Consider the following 18,359-nt stretch of genomic DNA (forward strand, 5'->3'; position numbering starts at 1 on the left):
CAAAAATGACAATTCTGTCAATTATTTTCTAAAGATGCCAAGTCTCGGCCAACCACTGTTGGTGCAAAAACATAAAATGTACATGAATAACATATAAGCAATTAGATGCACAATTAATACGAAACCCATTGCTTCAGAAAACAATATGTCTATGTATGTGTGTATTTCTAATTTCAAATATATGAACTTATTTTTTTTTTTTTTTTTTTTACATTTAAAGTGAAGCTTTGTTTTACATTCAAAGTGAAAATTTATATTTTTGTCTATATTCTATAATATAACAAACAATGTCACTTCCCTTTTTTATTTTGAGACCTCCAAAAGGTTTAGGTTATCATCCCACATTAATATACACTCTAGCGGTGTCAAAATTAGGCCCAATCCCAATCCTACCCCTTAACTCTGATATATACTTACGCCTGGGGGCGCATCGCGCACCTTGCGAAACAGATGAGGCGTTTATATTTGACGTGTCCGCCGTTGTGATATTATTTAAAATGAGAGGGGGTGCTCAAAAGAACTCACCTTAAAAGCAGATAAATAAACAGAGAAGTAGAAAGTTTCTGAAACTACATCATCTCATTAATATCGATAAAGTTTTTTGAATGAATTATTTATATTAATTATTTTAATGATAATAAAGATTTTAATAACCATTCAAGATTTTTTAAAATTCAAACGTTGATGCATCACTTGCTTTTGTTCATATCTTGGATGGATAGTTATTCCTATTATAGTTCATTAAAATATGAATGACAACAGAACATGGGTTGCTCTACAATTATGGCAAGAACAAAAGCAAAAAGAAAAAAAAAGTACACTTACTAAAAATCTAAAAACTAAAGACTTTTTTTGTTTAACCCACTCAACAATTCACACATTACTGTCTGGCTAGTTTGTCCTCTACTGATATGCTAAAAAGGCAACAATGGTCCGACATTCCTGACCATTATCACTAATAAAGCCTAGAAAAACAGGGCATTAGTATAAATGTAAACAGATAGGTTCAAATATTCCTTTTCAGTCATCCAAGAAATAATTTGTGACTTAATTTTTGTTTTGTAATTATTAAAATGTTTTAAATTCAAAATTATAATATATATATATATATATATATATATATATATATATATATATATATATATATATATATATATATATATATATATATACACATCAGTGTAAAACCTATGAATGGTGGAAAAACATATTCTGTAATTGTGTATTAAAACCACCTGGGTCTCCACTTTTGCCATGGCCTCTTTTTTTGGTTTTAACAAACTTATCCTTCAAGTTCTTCCTTTCCCGCTGTTGCAATTTCTAGCCAAGAATTATTGATATAGATTTATATTTATATATAAATACACAGTACAGTTACGATCTTATTGTCACATTATATCGTTATGATAAAATGATATTGTTGCCTTCAGTGATTTCCTGAAGATAAAAAAAAAAATCACAATTGGAATACCTAGAGCAGTCGCAATCGTCGATCTCATATGAAGCAAGAGATTGTGATAATATATGATGACGTGCAGGTGGTGTAGTGCTGTCGCATTTATTAGGGATAAAATTTGAAGCCCTTCCCCTTCAAAATAGGGGTGGGGGTACAAAAATAGAATTGGGATTGGGTCTTAATCAATTCTAAAGTGCATAGATATGCAGAAGAGGTCAATTCAATATTGGTTTAGTAACAGACCATAACCTGTCATGCAAGTAACATACTATAGTGAAAGAGGCGAGATGCATGTTCAAGTAGCATACTATAGTGTAGGAGGCATGATACATACGCGAGCACCATAATATGGTGAGAAAAGTTAAACATGCCTGTAAGTAGCATACTACTTCAAGTGAGGCAAGATGGATGCGCGAATAGCCTATTATGATGAGGGATCTAAGACACTCAAGATGTGTCTGTGTATTTGGCAAAAGAGGGGACATATGTGTGTGAGAGGCATATTATGGCGAGGGATGTGAGATGCACATGCGAGTATCTGGGACAGTCCTTCACTGGCCCTGAAGGTACAGTAAAACCAATAATCAACGGTGTCATTGCTAAGGACAAACTGCAAAAAGATCTATGTCTGCGCCTCACTGATCAGCTTAAAGGGCACCTATTTTACTAGAGGTGTGAACCTACACTGGTCTCTCGGTTCGGTAACGATTTTCAAGCCATCGATTTGGTTCAATTCGATATCCAAACACAATTTTATACTTTACAGGCGCTGTTCACCGATGAGTGACTGATAAACTGCAGCGGCACACTGTTGCCAGATTGGGCGGTTTTTGGATAGGCATTTCGGGAGGATTTGGATAGTTTTTGGGCTGGAATCAGTCAGCTACATCTGGCAACACTGCAGCGGCAATCACAGTTGATCCATGATAGACGCGGTGGAGAAAATTTGCGCACTCGTCTCTGTATCCAGAAGTATCACTGTAACAGCCAAAAGAAGAGGAAAAGTCACACAGCCGCTCAAACGGGCCATAGTGAGAGAGAGAAATGGAGTTTACTTTCATTCTCTCAATCGCAGTGAAATAGCTGCTTCTGCTGTAAGTGTCAATGAATGACTGTCCAGCAGACACACACGCAGTGTAGTTGGAGCAAACACTCGCGCTCGCCTCCCTCGCCAGAGTAAGATACGGCAACATAGTGCATATGAGATAAATGACGTCAGTACACGATAACCGGTTATGATTATTACTGAACCGATACCAAATTGTCTGTGTCTGCATCACGGTGCACCGAAGAAACAATTAATTTTGACACCCCTATATTTTACCTCTTTTTTAAGATTTAAGAGAAGTCTTTTGTGTCTCCAGAATGTGTCTGTAAAGTTTCAGCTCAAAACACCCATCAGATTATTAATTAAATCTTTCAGAATAATGTAATTTTCTGCTCTGGACACCATGTAGCTGTTTTTGAGGCCTGTGCCTTTAATGCTAGTTCCCCTAGCCCACCGTTCCCATGTGCCTGTCAGAATGTGCCTCAATCTCTGCCTCGGCTGCATCAGATAAACAGCACAGTGACAGACATGAAGGAAGCAGGAAAGTAAGAACTTTCCTAATGATTATTAATTCAAGCCTTTCTGCAACGAGTCACACACACAGCGGACACACACAGCACATGCGTCTAACTTTTTCAAATACTCTGTTTTTGAAAGGCAAACGTGACAGGATACACATTAATAAACACTGCTGTATGGATATCTGTTATGTTAATGAACAAAATAAACCTGATTTAAAGTCCACAAACCGGGAGGCGTCTTCTTTTATAATTGTTCTGACATGTGGCTGTGGTGATAAAGTAAAGACGGTAAAATCGCTGTAATTCATTACAAACATGCACTGTTTTAAAAATGTTTTAAACTTGTAAAACTTATTCTTGATCACATTTGATGATGATCGATGATCACAGAGGGCTTAACAGATCTTTTAATGCCAGTTGCTTTGCACACATCCTGTCTTGTGGATATGATTATACGTGTTACTGCGGAGACATGTAAATATGCTGCTGTCAATCAATTCAGTGGACGGGGATTTGGAACCTATTTTAACATCAGGAAATTTAAAATAGAGACATCGTATTGAACAAATTGATAACATAATTGTAATCAAAAGAAATTGTGAGACCACAAGTTTACAGACCTAAGACATAAACAATCAATAAGCACAACTATAAAACCACAGAACCCAAAGCACCCTGCCCACCACATAAAAAGGCTACACCCTCTAAATACAGCAACAAACATCTTTCAAGAATTTTCTCAGATGCCTCATAAGTTCTCCAGCACACACCTTTGCAAACTTCTCACCAACTCTTTGCCAGTCACACATAAAAACACACACCCACGACCACCGTCACCACTAACTCCTGTTCATACACACAAACTTTTGAGCAAATACTCATGAGCACACACACACACACACAAACAGGCGAAGGGGGAGCTTGAGGCAGTGAGGCACCTGGCAGTGGGAGGTGATTGAAAAGGCACTAGAAAGGTGTCAGTGCATCACTATAATTAGCCCTGTTGATCCTGCAGAAATCCAGGCCCAGGGTGCTGTTGGTGACACACACACACACATATTCCCTGGGCGGAGTGAGAACTTGTGTGTGTGTATATACAGTTGACAGGAGGTGGCTTTGGGCCTCACACTGGTGGAAATGTGTCTACACAGACACACACACACACATTTGAACGGAGCGCTTTTACTCCCCTGGGGGTCCGCTTATCAGCCGCAGAGTCTCTTAAGTGTATGTGCACTGACACTTGGCCTCATGTTAGTCTAAATCTTGTTCCTTAGCTAGACTGCAGAAAGAAGGAAAGGGGTTTCTGGAAGATATTTTTTGCATTCATTATTATTATTTCTTAATATTATACCATGTCTTTGTACTGTAGATGTTAGCATACAGCCTATGAGTTGAATAAATAATAGAACAAGTAGTTTAAATAATGTTTCCCAGTTTTTATTTCCCAAAATAAAATAAAATAAAATAAAATAAAATAAATATTCAATTAAATTAAAATTAAATTAAATAAAACATAAATTAAAATGGGACCTCCCCCACCATTTTAAAACATTGACGCTATTTAAACTTATCTTTATAACAGGAAAATATTGCATATAAGCATTAAATATTTGAAGAGTAAAAATATACAGGATGAACTAGTTTTCTTGATTAGGTTTACTTAAAAATACATGTATTAACCTGCAAAAAACATTTTAATGACAAAAAAAGGGTTCAAATTGAGACAAATAAACACAGAGTATGAATTCTAACCTTTTTAACGTTGGAGACAAGTCATTTTTAAAACAGAAATTAAGAATTTTTTTTTTTTAAATAAAACAACAAAACTAGTTTAGAGCTAGTAGCTAAATAATAAGCTGAATAATTACTTTGCTTGTTTGTTTTAAACATAAAAATATGAATGTTAATGTAAACGTATTTTTAAAATGTTCATACATTTAATAAATGTAAAAAAAAGTTGTTAAATTGTTAAATATTTATTAAAATTGTAAATAATTGCTTGTAGTTTCAAATGAAAGTATTACTCCAGTCATTATTGCTTTTATTACTATTACCATCATTATAATAATAATAATATAATAATAATAATAATAATAATAATAATAACAATTATAATAATAATAATAATAACAATATTAATAATAATAATAATAATAATAATAATAATAATAATAATAATAATATTATTATTATTATTATTATTATTATTATTATTATTATTATTATTATTATTATTGATTTCTGAAGGATCATGTGACTGAAGACTGGAGTAATGAAGCTGAAAATTCATCTTTAAAATCACTGGAAAAAAATATTAAATTAAATGATAAACTACTTTTGAACAGTTATTTTATAGTGCAATAACATTTCACAATTTTACAATTGCATTGTATTTTTGATTAAATAAATGCAGCTTTGCTGAGCAGGATAAGCTTATTTTAAAACATTTAAAAATCATACTGACCCCAAACCTTCAACTGGTAGTGTAGTGTTGATGAGTATCTTGACAGTAGTTAGTTGAAGCCTTTTGCAGCTTTAAAATGTGTGATTTTAAGCTAATTTATAGTAAATACTAAAAGTACACAACAAATATCAGAAAGCAGGGAGCCAGAAAATACTGTACTCTCTGCCCATCCAGTATTCACCGTTGACCTTGTATTGCCGTCAGTGAATGGAAAGTAAAAGCAGCTGCTTGAGAAAGTGACACACTGAGGCCAGCCATGTGTCTGTCCGTCGTAAAATTTCAACACTTTAACCCACGGGAATGTCAGAAAGACGGCCGCTAAGATAATCGTCCAGAAGTGCCAGTGACTGTCAAGTGAACGTGACTCGTCCTGTTCAAGTGGGACTACCGAAATCAGCCTTCCAATGGTGACACCTCTAAGCTTTGGGACTCCTCCAAAAGTCAATTAGACACTTTGAGTCAGGTTTAATACCACTTTCTTTGACTGTCCATAGCTCAGTAAAAAAAAGCCCTTCAAACGTGCACACACACTTGCACCAAGGGACTGATCCTGGCAATGACAGAGTTTGGCTTCTTTATGCTTATGGAGAGGTTGTCAGTGACTCTCAAGGACACTTGGATTTTGTGTGTGCGTGCATGTGTGTGTGTGTGTGTGTCTCTCGGAGGGGAAGCAGGTACGCCTGTCGGAGCGTCTGGCTGCTCCCGGTGCACAGGGGCTTGGTGACATCGCCCGAATGCTGATGTCTCCCCCACGCTTTCACCCGGCGACGCCATGGCTCCCACTCTGACTTTCAGCCAAGAGAGCGAGTGACAGGTCTGCACACACACACAGGCGCTCACACACACACATACTGATTTGTTTCAGAAGCTTGCTTTTTTTCCCAGGTCTCAGGAGCTCATTCACAGGTGGTGGTAATAGACTTGAATATTTCCTGACAAAAGCCTCTCTTTCTGCGAGCGTCTGTCTGACAGGTGTGTGTTAGCAGAAAAGGAGGTCAGTGGTGAAGTCACTAGATATAACCTTTGCTTTTTTTAATATAATTCTTATATCTATTTGAGCAGAGATTATAATCTATTTAGGAGGAGACACTACTATATAGGCAAATAATATGGAAAAGTACAAATATACAGTTGAAGTCAGAATTATTAGCCCCCCTGAAATTTAGCCCCTATATTATTTAGCCCAATATTTCCCAAATGATGTTTAACAGAGCAAGGAAATTTTTACAAAATGTCTGATAATACTTTTTCTTCTGGAAAAAGTATTATTTGTTTTATTTTGGCTAGAGTAAAGGCAGTTTTCATTTTTTTTATGAACCAGGTCAAAATTATTAGCCCCCTTAAGCAAATTTTTTTTCGATAGTCTACAGAACAAACCATCGTTATACAATAACTAGCCTAATTACCCTAACCTGCCTAGTCAACCTTTATAACCTAGAGAAGCCTTTAAATGTCACTTTAAGCTGTATAGAAGTGTCTTGAAAAATATCTATTAAAATATTATTTACTGTCATCATGGCAAAGATAAAAGAAATCAGTTATTAGAAATGAGTTATTAAAACTATTATGTTTAGAAATGTGTTGAAAAAGATCTTCTCTCCATTAAACAGAAATTGGGGAATAAAATAAACAGGGGGGCTAACAACTCAGGGGGGCTAATAATTCTGACTTCAACCGTGTATATATATATATATATATATATATATATATATATATATATATATATATATATATATATATATATATATATATATATATATATATTTAGAACGGTTTCTTCTACAGAACATGGACATGTTAATTTCTGTCCCAGCCAATAGAAGGCAACATTGACCATTTTCTTAAAGTTGACTTTCTTAAAGTTTTTGACTCTCATAAAGCATAAAAATACCATAATATGTTTGCACATATTTAAGAAACATGCTTAGTGAACATTCTTGTTTATCTGAAAAACAATGCTGAAGTCAGTTAATCTACTTAGAAAATGTGAGTTACGTGCCAGAACGTCAGTGTTTATTTAGGTCATTTAACCAATTTAGCCAATTTAGCCTGTTTAGCCAATTTAGCCAGTTTTAGCCAGTTTTAAGCCAGTTTAGCCAATTATATTTCAGCAGTCCGGGCTCACTTGGTGAAAAACACCATATTTAATTCATTTAGGCGGGAAGGTTCTTAAAGTATGCGGCAGGGATTAAAATGCGACCTCCGATGGACAGTAGCAGCCTCCAAAATGAGACGCAGATTTAGAGTTCACATGAGGTGAATATTAACTAGCAAATAATAAAAATATTACGAATGTAAACATTAGGTGAGCAGGTTACATTGTAACCCCATGTCCTAAGAACACACTACATGACAAGATTTGCAATGATAAGCAATTTGGCAGTTTGCACCAAACGTAACACAACAGAAATTTAAATACAGCCATTCAGAAGCACTTACTGCACTACAACAAAGTGGTAAGGGTTATAATCTAATTAATACATATTAAACCTCTTTAACATTATTAAACGTAGATGCTAAATCACTAATATGTGTTGACTTGCACTAAGTCACACTTTTAAAGTTCAATTGGTTTATTTTATTTTCAAGATCTGAGGTAAACTATTTGCTGCTGCTTTCAGTAGTACGGCAAATAAACGCCATGTAAAATGGCATTCAAACTCACATGGTAGCATTTAACACTAAATAAAGCACATGAGGTGTACCTGAGATGTCAGATTAGAGTGAGATGTCAAGCACATGAGATGTAAAGTTTATTTTGTTGAAATAGAAGCCGTTTCTAAAACATAAGTTTCAGGTGTTGGTTAGAACAAAAACTACTTTTAATATGGAAAATATTCCTTACATCGCGTGCCACTGCTTTTATTTAAAACATGGATTAAATCAGCCTTTAGGCTCGATAGTCAGGCACACTTCACTTCTGTTGATGTGTTTTCGTCAATCTGGCAAACAACGCTTACCTGTGTTTTAAACTAAGCATGCAATACCTAATACAACTACTGGGTGTCAAACTTACTTACTTTTTTTTACCAATAAATAATTTTTAAAAGATATCTCAAACCAGCTACAAAATGCATTTTTTTTTCACTAGGTACCTAAATAAAGAATTATTCATATTTCCGTTATATGCCATTCTTCATATTTGCTTACTAGTTATCTTACTAGTTACTGTCATGTGATACATTTCTTGCTGCATGGATAGTAATAAAACTAGTTTTGCCAGCATTAAAAAAGTAGCCAAATCTGGTGAATATGTATCTTCGGTTTTCTTCAGGGGAAGGAAAAAGTAATAGTAACCAAATACTTTTTTTTTTTCCTATCCTTACCTAAAGCCCCAGTGTACAATGCGAATCCAACAACTGTATCCATAGACATATGAACAGATGCCCAATTAGTGGCTATTTCTGTGGGCCATCATGCATAGCCAACCACCATAATAAAACAGACAAAGACGTTTATGATCACTTGAACTGAACAAGGTAACTGTGTCTGCATGTAAAAATATCAATATCTGGAAAAGACATCAGCAGATATTTCTTAATTAACAACATAAAAAGATAAAGACACGAGTAATGCAACCTTAAAAATTTACCATATTTCATACAAACAAATTATTTGGGTGCATGTAAACATACCCAATGGCTACGTCTACATACGTCCCAAACAATCAGTTTAAAATCAGATCGATGTTTCAGTCAGTTTCAAAAATGTTTTACGAATATGTTTACATGCGGCGACATAATTCATTTGTAATCCAATTGATGGTTCAATCAGATTCAAGACATTTTTTAAAAATATGTTTACATGCGGCCCAAATAATCAGTTTATCATCTGATTGACGGATTAATCGGATTTAAAAATGTTTTTAAAATATGTTTACATACACCCAAATAATCAGTTTGTAATCTGATTGACGGTTCAAGCTAATTCAAAAACGCTGTAAAAATACGTTAATATACACCCAAATAATCACTTTGTAATCTGATTGACGGTTTAATAGAATTCAAAAAGTTTAAAAAATATGTTTACATACACCCAAATAATCAGTTCGTAATCTGAGTGATGGTTCAATAGAATTCAAAAACATTTAAAAATTTGTTTGCATGCGGCCCAAATAATCAGCTTGTAATCTGATTGAACGTTCAATCGGATACAAAAACATTTTAAAAATATGTTTAAATACACCCAAATAATCAGTTTGTAATCTGATTGACGGTTCAATCAAATTCAAAAATGTTTCAAAAATAAGTTTACATACACCAAAATAATCAGTTTGTAATCTGATTGACAGTTCAATCGATTCAAAACGTTTAAAAAAAATATGCTTACATACACCCAAATAATCAGTTCGTAATCTGATTGACGGTTCAATCAGATTCAAAAATGTAAAAAAAATATGTTAACATACACCTAATTAATCAGTTCGTAATCTGATTGACGGTTCAATCAGATTCAAAAACGTTGTAAAAGTATGTTTACATTACAATAATATAAAAATAGATATTCCCAAATCTTAATATAGGCTATAGAGAATTACATACATACATTTAAAAAAAATTGATGACCTGCCTGCAAATAAAGTGACAATTTTTTTACCCACCCCAAAACGGGGTATGCAGGTTTTGAGATGACCCGCACATCATTAACGCATACCAGACGCCCATGTTCGCATGTTATTTAAAATGAAACTATTCCTGACTCTGACTCTGGGCGCCAAGGACAGCCGCCGACTCGCAGCGCCTGTGTGCATACCCTGATAGAAATCTATGTTTACAATTCTAAAATGCATGGCACTGTTCATATTTCTGCTTTGCCAATGCTAACAATTGACAGTCACAGCCAAATTAAACTTCAGTGACAAGGCAGCATTATACGATCCTGTCTATCCTGTCTACTGTCCTGAGCATCTCGCACACTAGCCCCGGGCCATCGGGCAGTCCTTATTGTGGAGCCCTGGTTTACATGCAATCGAAATGCATCAGTTCGCAATGTGATTGACGGTTCAATCTGATTCAAAAACGTTTTAAAAATATATTTACACACACCCAAATAGCTTGTTTGTAATCAAACTGATGGTTCAATCGGATTCAAAATGTTTAAAAAATGTTTATATACACCAAATAATCAGTTTGTAATCTGATTGACGGTTCAAACGGATTCAAAAATGTTTAAAAAATATGTTTACATACAGCCAAATAATGAGTTTACAATGCCAAAACACAAACTGATTTGTTAAATAAAATGATAATATAGATACAATAACACAGTTTCGAATAATTATAATCGAATTACAATTACAATCGGATTCAAAAACGTTTTAACAAAATGATTAACTAAAACTAACGGCTCAATCGGATTCAAAAACATCTTAACAACTAACTGAAAAAGTTTAATGTAAATTATACCTGCAGTTATAAGTTACAAGATATGTATTTGTCTATATGCAAAAAGTCTTTCATCCTGCACATTCAAGCAATTTATACGGGAGCAGCTGTTAAAATGCCAACATCTTCTGAAGCACTCGGCCTTCTAAAGAGCCATAAAGGAGCGGCTGCTATTCAAAACATTTGGAACGAGGCCACACGGTCCATCTTCATTATCATGCACTAGCCTTATGAAAGTGAAGGTCTCTGGACATCTGAATGTTAGCCAAAGGTCCTTGAGAACAGCCATCCCTCTCCCATATTTATTTTCATCTTCCAGTAATGTGGGGTGGGAAAAAACATACATACATTTGTTCTTCTCTTTCATTGAACCACAGAATATGGCCAAGACCCAGTTAACCCCTATTTGCGCCAACGGTTCCTCCCCATCGATCAAGCTCTCGCAAAACGGGCCAATTTGCCCGGAGAGCAACTGTGGCGTGTTGCTTTTTCTTTTTTTGCAGCCAGGCTGAACTCTGACCTCCTGAGTAGTACTCCACGGATAGCCGCGCGGCTTCATTTCTGTTTCCCCCCATAAACTCAATTTCCTGCGAAAACTTTGGCGAGTCGGTTACCCTGACCTCGACAAAGTGCAGTGGAGAGGACAGCATGAAAAATTTCACAGATCCAGGACAACAGAAGAGCCTGCCAAGAACACAAGGAGAAATTCTAATCGATATGTTCGTATGGGCAGCTTTCGTTCAGGTCGGATTTCTGCTCAAGTATGTTGTTAAAGATTGATATACAGGACAATAAAAGGGACTCTATTAATAGTACTGGGATATAGTTTTTATCAGTCTTTCTCTCTTCTCTTCTGTCATACTCATACAAACACTTCATTCAGCCTCTGAGAGTCGTCCCAGAGAGAGAATGAGTGAAGACCTACCTCATACACTGCCACAGGCATTGTATGAGAGAATCTAAACAAGGCCATCCCATCGGGACACTCACACACTGCCCGCAGCACACAACGACCTACTACACACACCTCGCCGGCTGCCTCTGCTCTATCATTAGTTCCTTTTGCAGCAGAACGCAATTATCAACACTCTGCTAATGAGTGAATGATCCCCAATTATGGTTCATAACGATTTTCTTTGATTCATCTTACAAGTAAATAAATTAACACATCAGATAGTACTATGTTTTACTCATTTAATTATTTAAGAGAATTATTTTATATTAATGTGTAATATGTTATAATATTAACATGTAAATATATTCTATATTCTATATATATATATATATATATATATATATATATATATATATATATATATATATATATATAAATAATTTATTTATTTATTATTTATATATATATTAGTTCCTGAATCTGATAGGCTGATAGCTGTGTGATATTCTGCAATAACAGCACTCGTACAGCCTCCTCACCCTTCTGTATTACTCCGCATACATAGAGTGACTACAGATCAATAGACTCACAACAGTTTAACAAACATTGCTGCTGTTGGACAACAATGTACTTTTGAGGCTTTTTAAAGTGAGAATATAGTTGTTTATATTGCAGTTTTTTTTTATAAGGATAGCCTATTTTAAATATTTATAATTTGGGAGATTCAGCGTGTCTGCATTCATCAGCCTGTCATTGAGCAGAGCAAAAACGATTGACGTTCCGCCACACGATGGTGACAGAGACCCCATAATAGGCCCTTAGAGGAGAAAAGCCCAGCGTAATTTCAAACTACAGCTCATCAAATCATAAAATGGGTAAGTGACATTCTAAGTCGATCTCTCTCTTTTGTATGGTGTAGTGCTGTATTTATACTATAGTCATCTGTTAGTGTTTGCTTTTTCGGGGAAATCATTATGATATCCCGATTGCAACAGATAAATACTGAGAAATGTCTCTAGATTGATGGCATTTCATGCTGTTCAGCCTTATAATCTAAAAATGTGAGCAAAATTACCTGTTTTGTCATCACTTTAGACATTACGCTAGAGAATCATTCAAATACTAGCTCTAAAGTGACGTTGGTGAAGTAGCAACAGTTTCTGCTTTTCTGACATCAGTTGCAGATGTGAATGAACGCCAGAAGAAAGTTCCTCATACAAAATGATTTTGAGACTCTCTGTGTTTGATTGTCTTTTTATATACACGATTGTGCCATCAAACTGTTCTCGTAGCAGTGCGATATGGCTGTATATCGTATAAAAATATGACATTTTTGTATGTATTATATTAATTACACTGAAGATGTTCCTTGGATTTACTTTTTTTTGTAAGTTAAGTGGTTGCAAACAAATTATTTGGGCTGAATTTAAACAAACAAATTGAGTTGAACATTATTAAATTTAATTTGTTTGATTAAACTTAACACATATAAATTGTTTCAGACATCATTGTTTTTAGTGTAGAATATTCTTACTGAATTTATTTTAAAATTGTATTTAATCCTGTGATACAAAGCTATATTTATCACCATTACTACACTTTTCAGTGTCACATAATCCTTCTGAAATCAATATAATATGATGATTTGCTGTTCTACTATGATCCGTTATTATTGGCATAAAATCACTAATAATGATTCTTACAATTATCAGCGCTGGAAAGATTTATTCTTGCTTCATGGTATCATGGAAACTGAAATTCCCTTTTGGATCCTTTGATAAAATAAAGAAAAGAAAAAAAAATTATTTAAATTTTTACATTATAAATACATACTTAATGGTTTTATCTGTGGCACATAAACATTTCAGAGAGATACAATTGTCCGAATCTGTCAACAAAAGCACTACCACAACAAAAACACATTAAAAGTATGCAAGCTTACAGTTAAGTACTTTGTCACATCATACAATCAATAAAAAATGTATACTACTTTATACTTCTATATAAAGAATTAGATCGCTTTGGATAAATGCATTTGCCAAATGATTACATGTAAATGTAAAAAGTTCATCATTGTTTCAAGCCCCAAAGCTATTACCAGTATCACCATATCAGTTTGTTAGCACTACACCCCATTTCCATGACATCATCCCACCCCAAGTGATGGCCCATAAATCTTTGCGAATGATGTGAGCAGCTTGTCTGATGGTCTAGACAGCATCAGAACAATCTCTAGCGGGAAACGTTGAGCGAGTGACATTTGAATACGTTTATGTATGTATGCGTGTATAATGCAAAACATCTTGCTCTTAGCTTAAGATGCATCTATGATGAAAATAGGATGACACGGACCTATACAGATGAGCATCTGATACCTATTCTGACTGTCAGATGAAGGTAAGGAGGTGGGGAGAGTCAGACCAAATTAGGCAGCAATCAATAAGCGCTGAAGGCCCGCGTCTGCATAGAGGAACGCCAGCTCATAAACTCAACACACCTCGCCATCAAGACAATTAAACTACGAATAAATCTTTTAATATGGTAAATCGTTCGCAGGAGAGAGTGAGAGAGAAACCGTAAAATAGCGTGCAGAAAAAAAAAATCTACGATGAGGCTCTGCGCAGGGAATAGGGCCACACAAAAAATAATGTTTTCTCCTCTTTCTGATCAATTTTTAATTTAGCCCGGCTTGACTGCACTCTTCCCAGGTCGGGGTGTGGTAATTATTGCGTTTTATTGACAGCGGTGATTCCCGCAGGGGGCTATTTAAAAGAGTTTTAACCCCAGAGCAAGTCGCTGCCTCACATGGCCCTTTGAAGGTGTCAAGTTCATTGATTTTAACTGCAGGAAATGCTGCACCTTCCAGCAAGATGGAGAATGTGTTACCCCCATGCTGGGCCGCGGTTACCCCCGGTGTCCCGATGTATGCTTCTAGATCTAGTTAACGTCACTGAGGGGCACCCGTTTCCCCCCGAATACAGGAAGCGCTATGATGCTGAAGGCTAGCCCTTAGCAAGTGAGCTATGAATCGACTGATAATCATAAATGGAGAAAGAGGGGAGGAAAAAAAAAAGCGCAGTTCCCTAGTCAATGGGAAAAAAGAAGCTGGAAACTTAGGGGATTTAAGGCACAGAGGACAGGGTATACAGTATCACACCGCATCTGCAAATGACAGAGGGAGACGGGGAGAGAGAGAGTGAGAGAGAGAGAGAGAGAGAGAGAGAGAGAGAGAGAGAGAGAGAGAGAGAGAGAGAGAGATAGTGAGCCGATTTTGAAAAAGACATCAATCTGGTGAAAAAAAGAGCAACATGACAGAAATTAAACAAGATTCCTGTGTTTGAGTTTGCCCGCTTCCCGGCCCCCTTTCAGCCTCCCATTGAAATTCTGGGCAGATACAAACCCCTAGGCTTTTGACACACTTTTGAAAACACCACACCCCCTCTTTCTTTCTAGCAAGTCTCCAGAGTCGCTTCTAACTGACTAACAAGAACAGAGGTGGGGGGAAGGAGGGATACGGATCTTATTTTTTATTAAAGACTTTATTCTTAATGAAATGCAGTTGCCCTTTTTATTCCTTTTTCTGACATTTTTTTAAGCAGGGAACTGAGTGTCAGCAACGAGGGAAGGTTTGGGATATGAGAGAAAGCGCTATATGGGGGTCGATTTGGGTCAGTGAGAAGAAGGGGGTAGAGTTTACTGAGGGGGTTCAGGTCAAAGCAACAGCAAAAACAAATACACAAGCCACAGATTGGAGTACAGAAATCACAGATAGAGAAAGACCAGAAGATAGATAATAGTGTGGAAAAATCCCAGAACCGTGACACGGGGGTAAGAGGGGCAGTGTTCCAGAAGCATAGCACACTGCTCATACTATGTTTACTACAGATGCACACTGTACAAGGTATGCAGATAGTCTCTATGAATGGACGGTCCATCATTTGAAAAATGTGCAGAAAGCAAAACTAGTTTAAGTTCAAATTTTAACCTGTTAACAGCTAAAAAATGTTGTTTCAATTTTTTTTATTCACCAATAATGTATTAGACAAGATGGCGGTGTGTACACATCGCGAGACTCTGCGTCTCTCCAGTTTCACCAGTTTTGCAGAATTTTTCCTGCTCATTTCAGGTCTGTTTGTGCAGAACAGTAGTGCATTTACATCGTACAGCCGTCAAGAGATTCCGGATATTGTTTTGCACGTTCCTGACAGTTTTATCAACAATCTTCGACTTATCCCTGAGATCACCAAAGCACCCTACTCGCCGGGCAGAAAAGCTCGAAGGTTGTGTTGAAACCGTAAAACGAAGACGGGGATAGCCGGTTCGTTTTACCCAGCATCTTTCTCGCAATGTACAATCACTGGTGAACAAAATGGATGTGATTCGACTGCGCATCAACCACAGTAAAAGAGTATGGAACTACTGCATTTCGTTGCCTTGAACTTGTACATGAGTAATGACAATAAAGTTGAATCTAATCTAATCTAATCTAATTAACTTGATTTATAAAGTAACAGTAAACACATTTATAATGTAATTAAATATTTCTACTTTTTTTTCTTATAAAGTGTGCATGAACTGGAAGTTGCTTTTATTTCACAATGTTTATGCAGTTCCAACTAAAATTGATTATTGAGTAGGGCTTTCTTTTGCACATCATTCACTCATAGCAAACTAACGGTAAGAGTGCTGTGTTTAAGAAAATTGTTACTGTAGCCGTCAAACTGAGGTCATCAGAAAAGGACTACCATCCCAAAATTTGACTAAAGATTTCCAAAACAAACTTTTTTACATTCAATAAACTTGGACGGATTAATTGTTCACCTAAATAACAAAAATGTGTGCTATCGAAACAAACATTGTAAACTGTGATTCCACGTGGCCTTTTTAGTTAAATAGTCCTGGAAAACGTATCACGGTTATCCACTAAAATATTATCCAACTCTGGTTTTACTTACATTTCGGCCAGTGTTGGGATAGTTACTTTTAAAAGTAATGCATTACAATATTGAGTTACTCCTCAAAAAAAGTGTGTTTTATGGAAGGTAATGCTTTATATTACTTTTTGAGTGACTTTTGTGTTACTTTTCCTTACCTGGCTGAGGTTTGATCTCTTTCAGAACTTGCAGGTGTTTTTTCACCTTTTTAATAGAGAAGCTCTGCATTTTACAACCACCTATAGAACCTACAACTTCATTTTCCCTAAAAAAAAATGTAGGATAAAATTATATTTTGAGAACTTTCTGAGCCCAGAGCTATACATGCTGTATTTACAGATTAATGTAAGCATGTTAGGTAATGTGTTTACTACTTTTGTATAATTTGTGTTAAGTGAACTCACTGTCCATTGAGATAAAGATTGCAATAAAGCTTAAGAGTACTAACATGAAATAAGTTATATTAAGAGAAAAGCAGATTTTAAACCAGATTGAAAATGTTTAATAACCAAATGAAGAGTAAGAGGATAAAAAAACATCCCAAATCAAAATTAATTTTTTAGCTTTATATGTTGGATAAATTGCTTCATGTGGCCTTAACAAATGTGTAAATCGTTTCCCAAAAGAGAAAAAAATCGTACTAAATGTAGTCGCTTCTACAGTAGACAGTGGCTGCATCTCCTCAACAATACAAGCAATAAACTTTTCTTTTTTTGAGTTTAGCAGAATTAATTGTTTTACCTGGAGAACGTGAACTGATGTCAAATATTTGATGTTTAGCTGGAAATGGGGTGCGGGTGTAGTGCTTTGCATCCATTTTTTGTTTTTATCTCGATGTATCTTGTAGTGTCTCTTGTATTTTGTAGTGTCTGTTGTATTTTGTAGTGTCTTTTTTTTCTTGTGTATCTTGCAGTTTCACATAATCTACACTTAACTACAGTCCACTTCTTTTTTTTGATGAGCTCAAAATAACAAGAATCCATTGAAAAAATGTAAGTCTCCGGCCTGTCATTGTTTCTGTTTCTGACTGTCTGTAGTGATGACGGGCGATTCGTAAATGATTCGTGTGTTTTAATCGGATCTTCTAAGTGAACCGGCAAAACCAGTTCATTTAATCGAACAGAGTTGTCATGAAATGATTTGGGCTTCAGTACTAACATACCGGATACCACGGTTTAAAATAAACCAATATCCTGAGTTATTCTGTTACTAGAACAGTACACTGACTCATCTGCTGTGAAAATAGAGACCTGATGATGAGTAGTGGGAGCTGACTGTCTGTTCCCTTGCAGCATGCTCTCTCATTGAGCATGTGATTCCACCTGACTGAGGAGGATATATTCCGCAATATATTTTGTAAAAGCCAATTAAGCAAGATAAAAAGTAACTTGTATTACATTTTTTTTAAAAGTAACTCAAATAATATCAATTATTTTTTAAAACCAATGCGTTACTTTAATCATTACTTTGGAAAAGTAATAATATTACATAACGCATGTTACTTATAACACGTTACCCCCAACACTGATTTTTGCATTTAACTATTCATCTAATGTAATTTAATTTGCGTAAACGTGGCACATTTTAATCCGTTCATTTGTATGTTTATTTTGCAAGAGATCTGACTAAAAAATGTTGCTCTAAATTATGCTTA

The 18,359-nt window shown here is 35.5% G+C and overlaps 1 protein-coding gene across 4 annotated transcripts in view; it reads right to left on the reverse strand.

Annotated features, from left to right (window-relative positions):
- The window catches only part of fam172a (family with sequence similarity 172 member A), a 323,437-nt gene that overhangs the window by 249,856 nt on the left and 55,222 nt on the right, over window positions 1-18,359 (reverse strand). The gene's annotated exons all lie outside the window — the stretch shown is intronic.

This window comes from Danio aesculapii, chromosome 5, assembly GCF_903798145.1.
Source record: "Danio aesculapii chromosome 5, fDanAes4.1, whole genome shotgun sequence".
Classification (NCBI taxonomy): domain Eukaryota; kingdom Metazoa; phylum Chordata; class Actinopteri; order Cypriniformes; family Danionidae; genus Danio; species Danio aesculapii.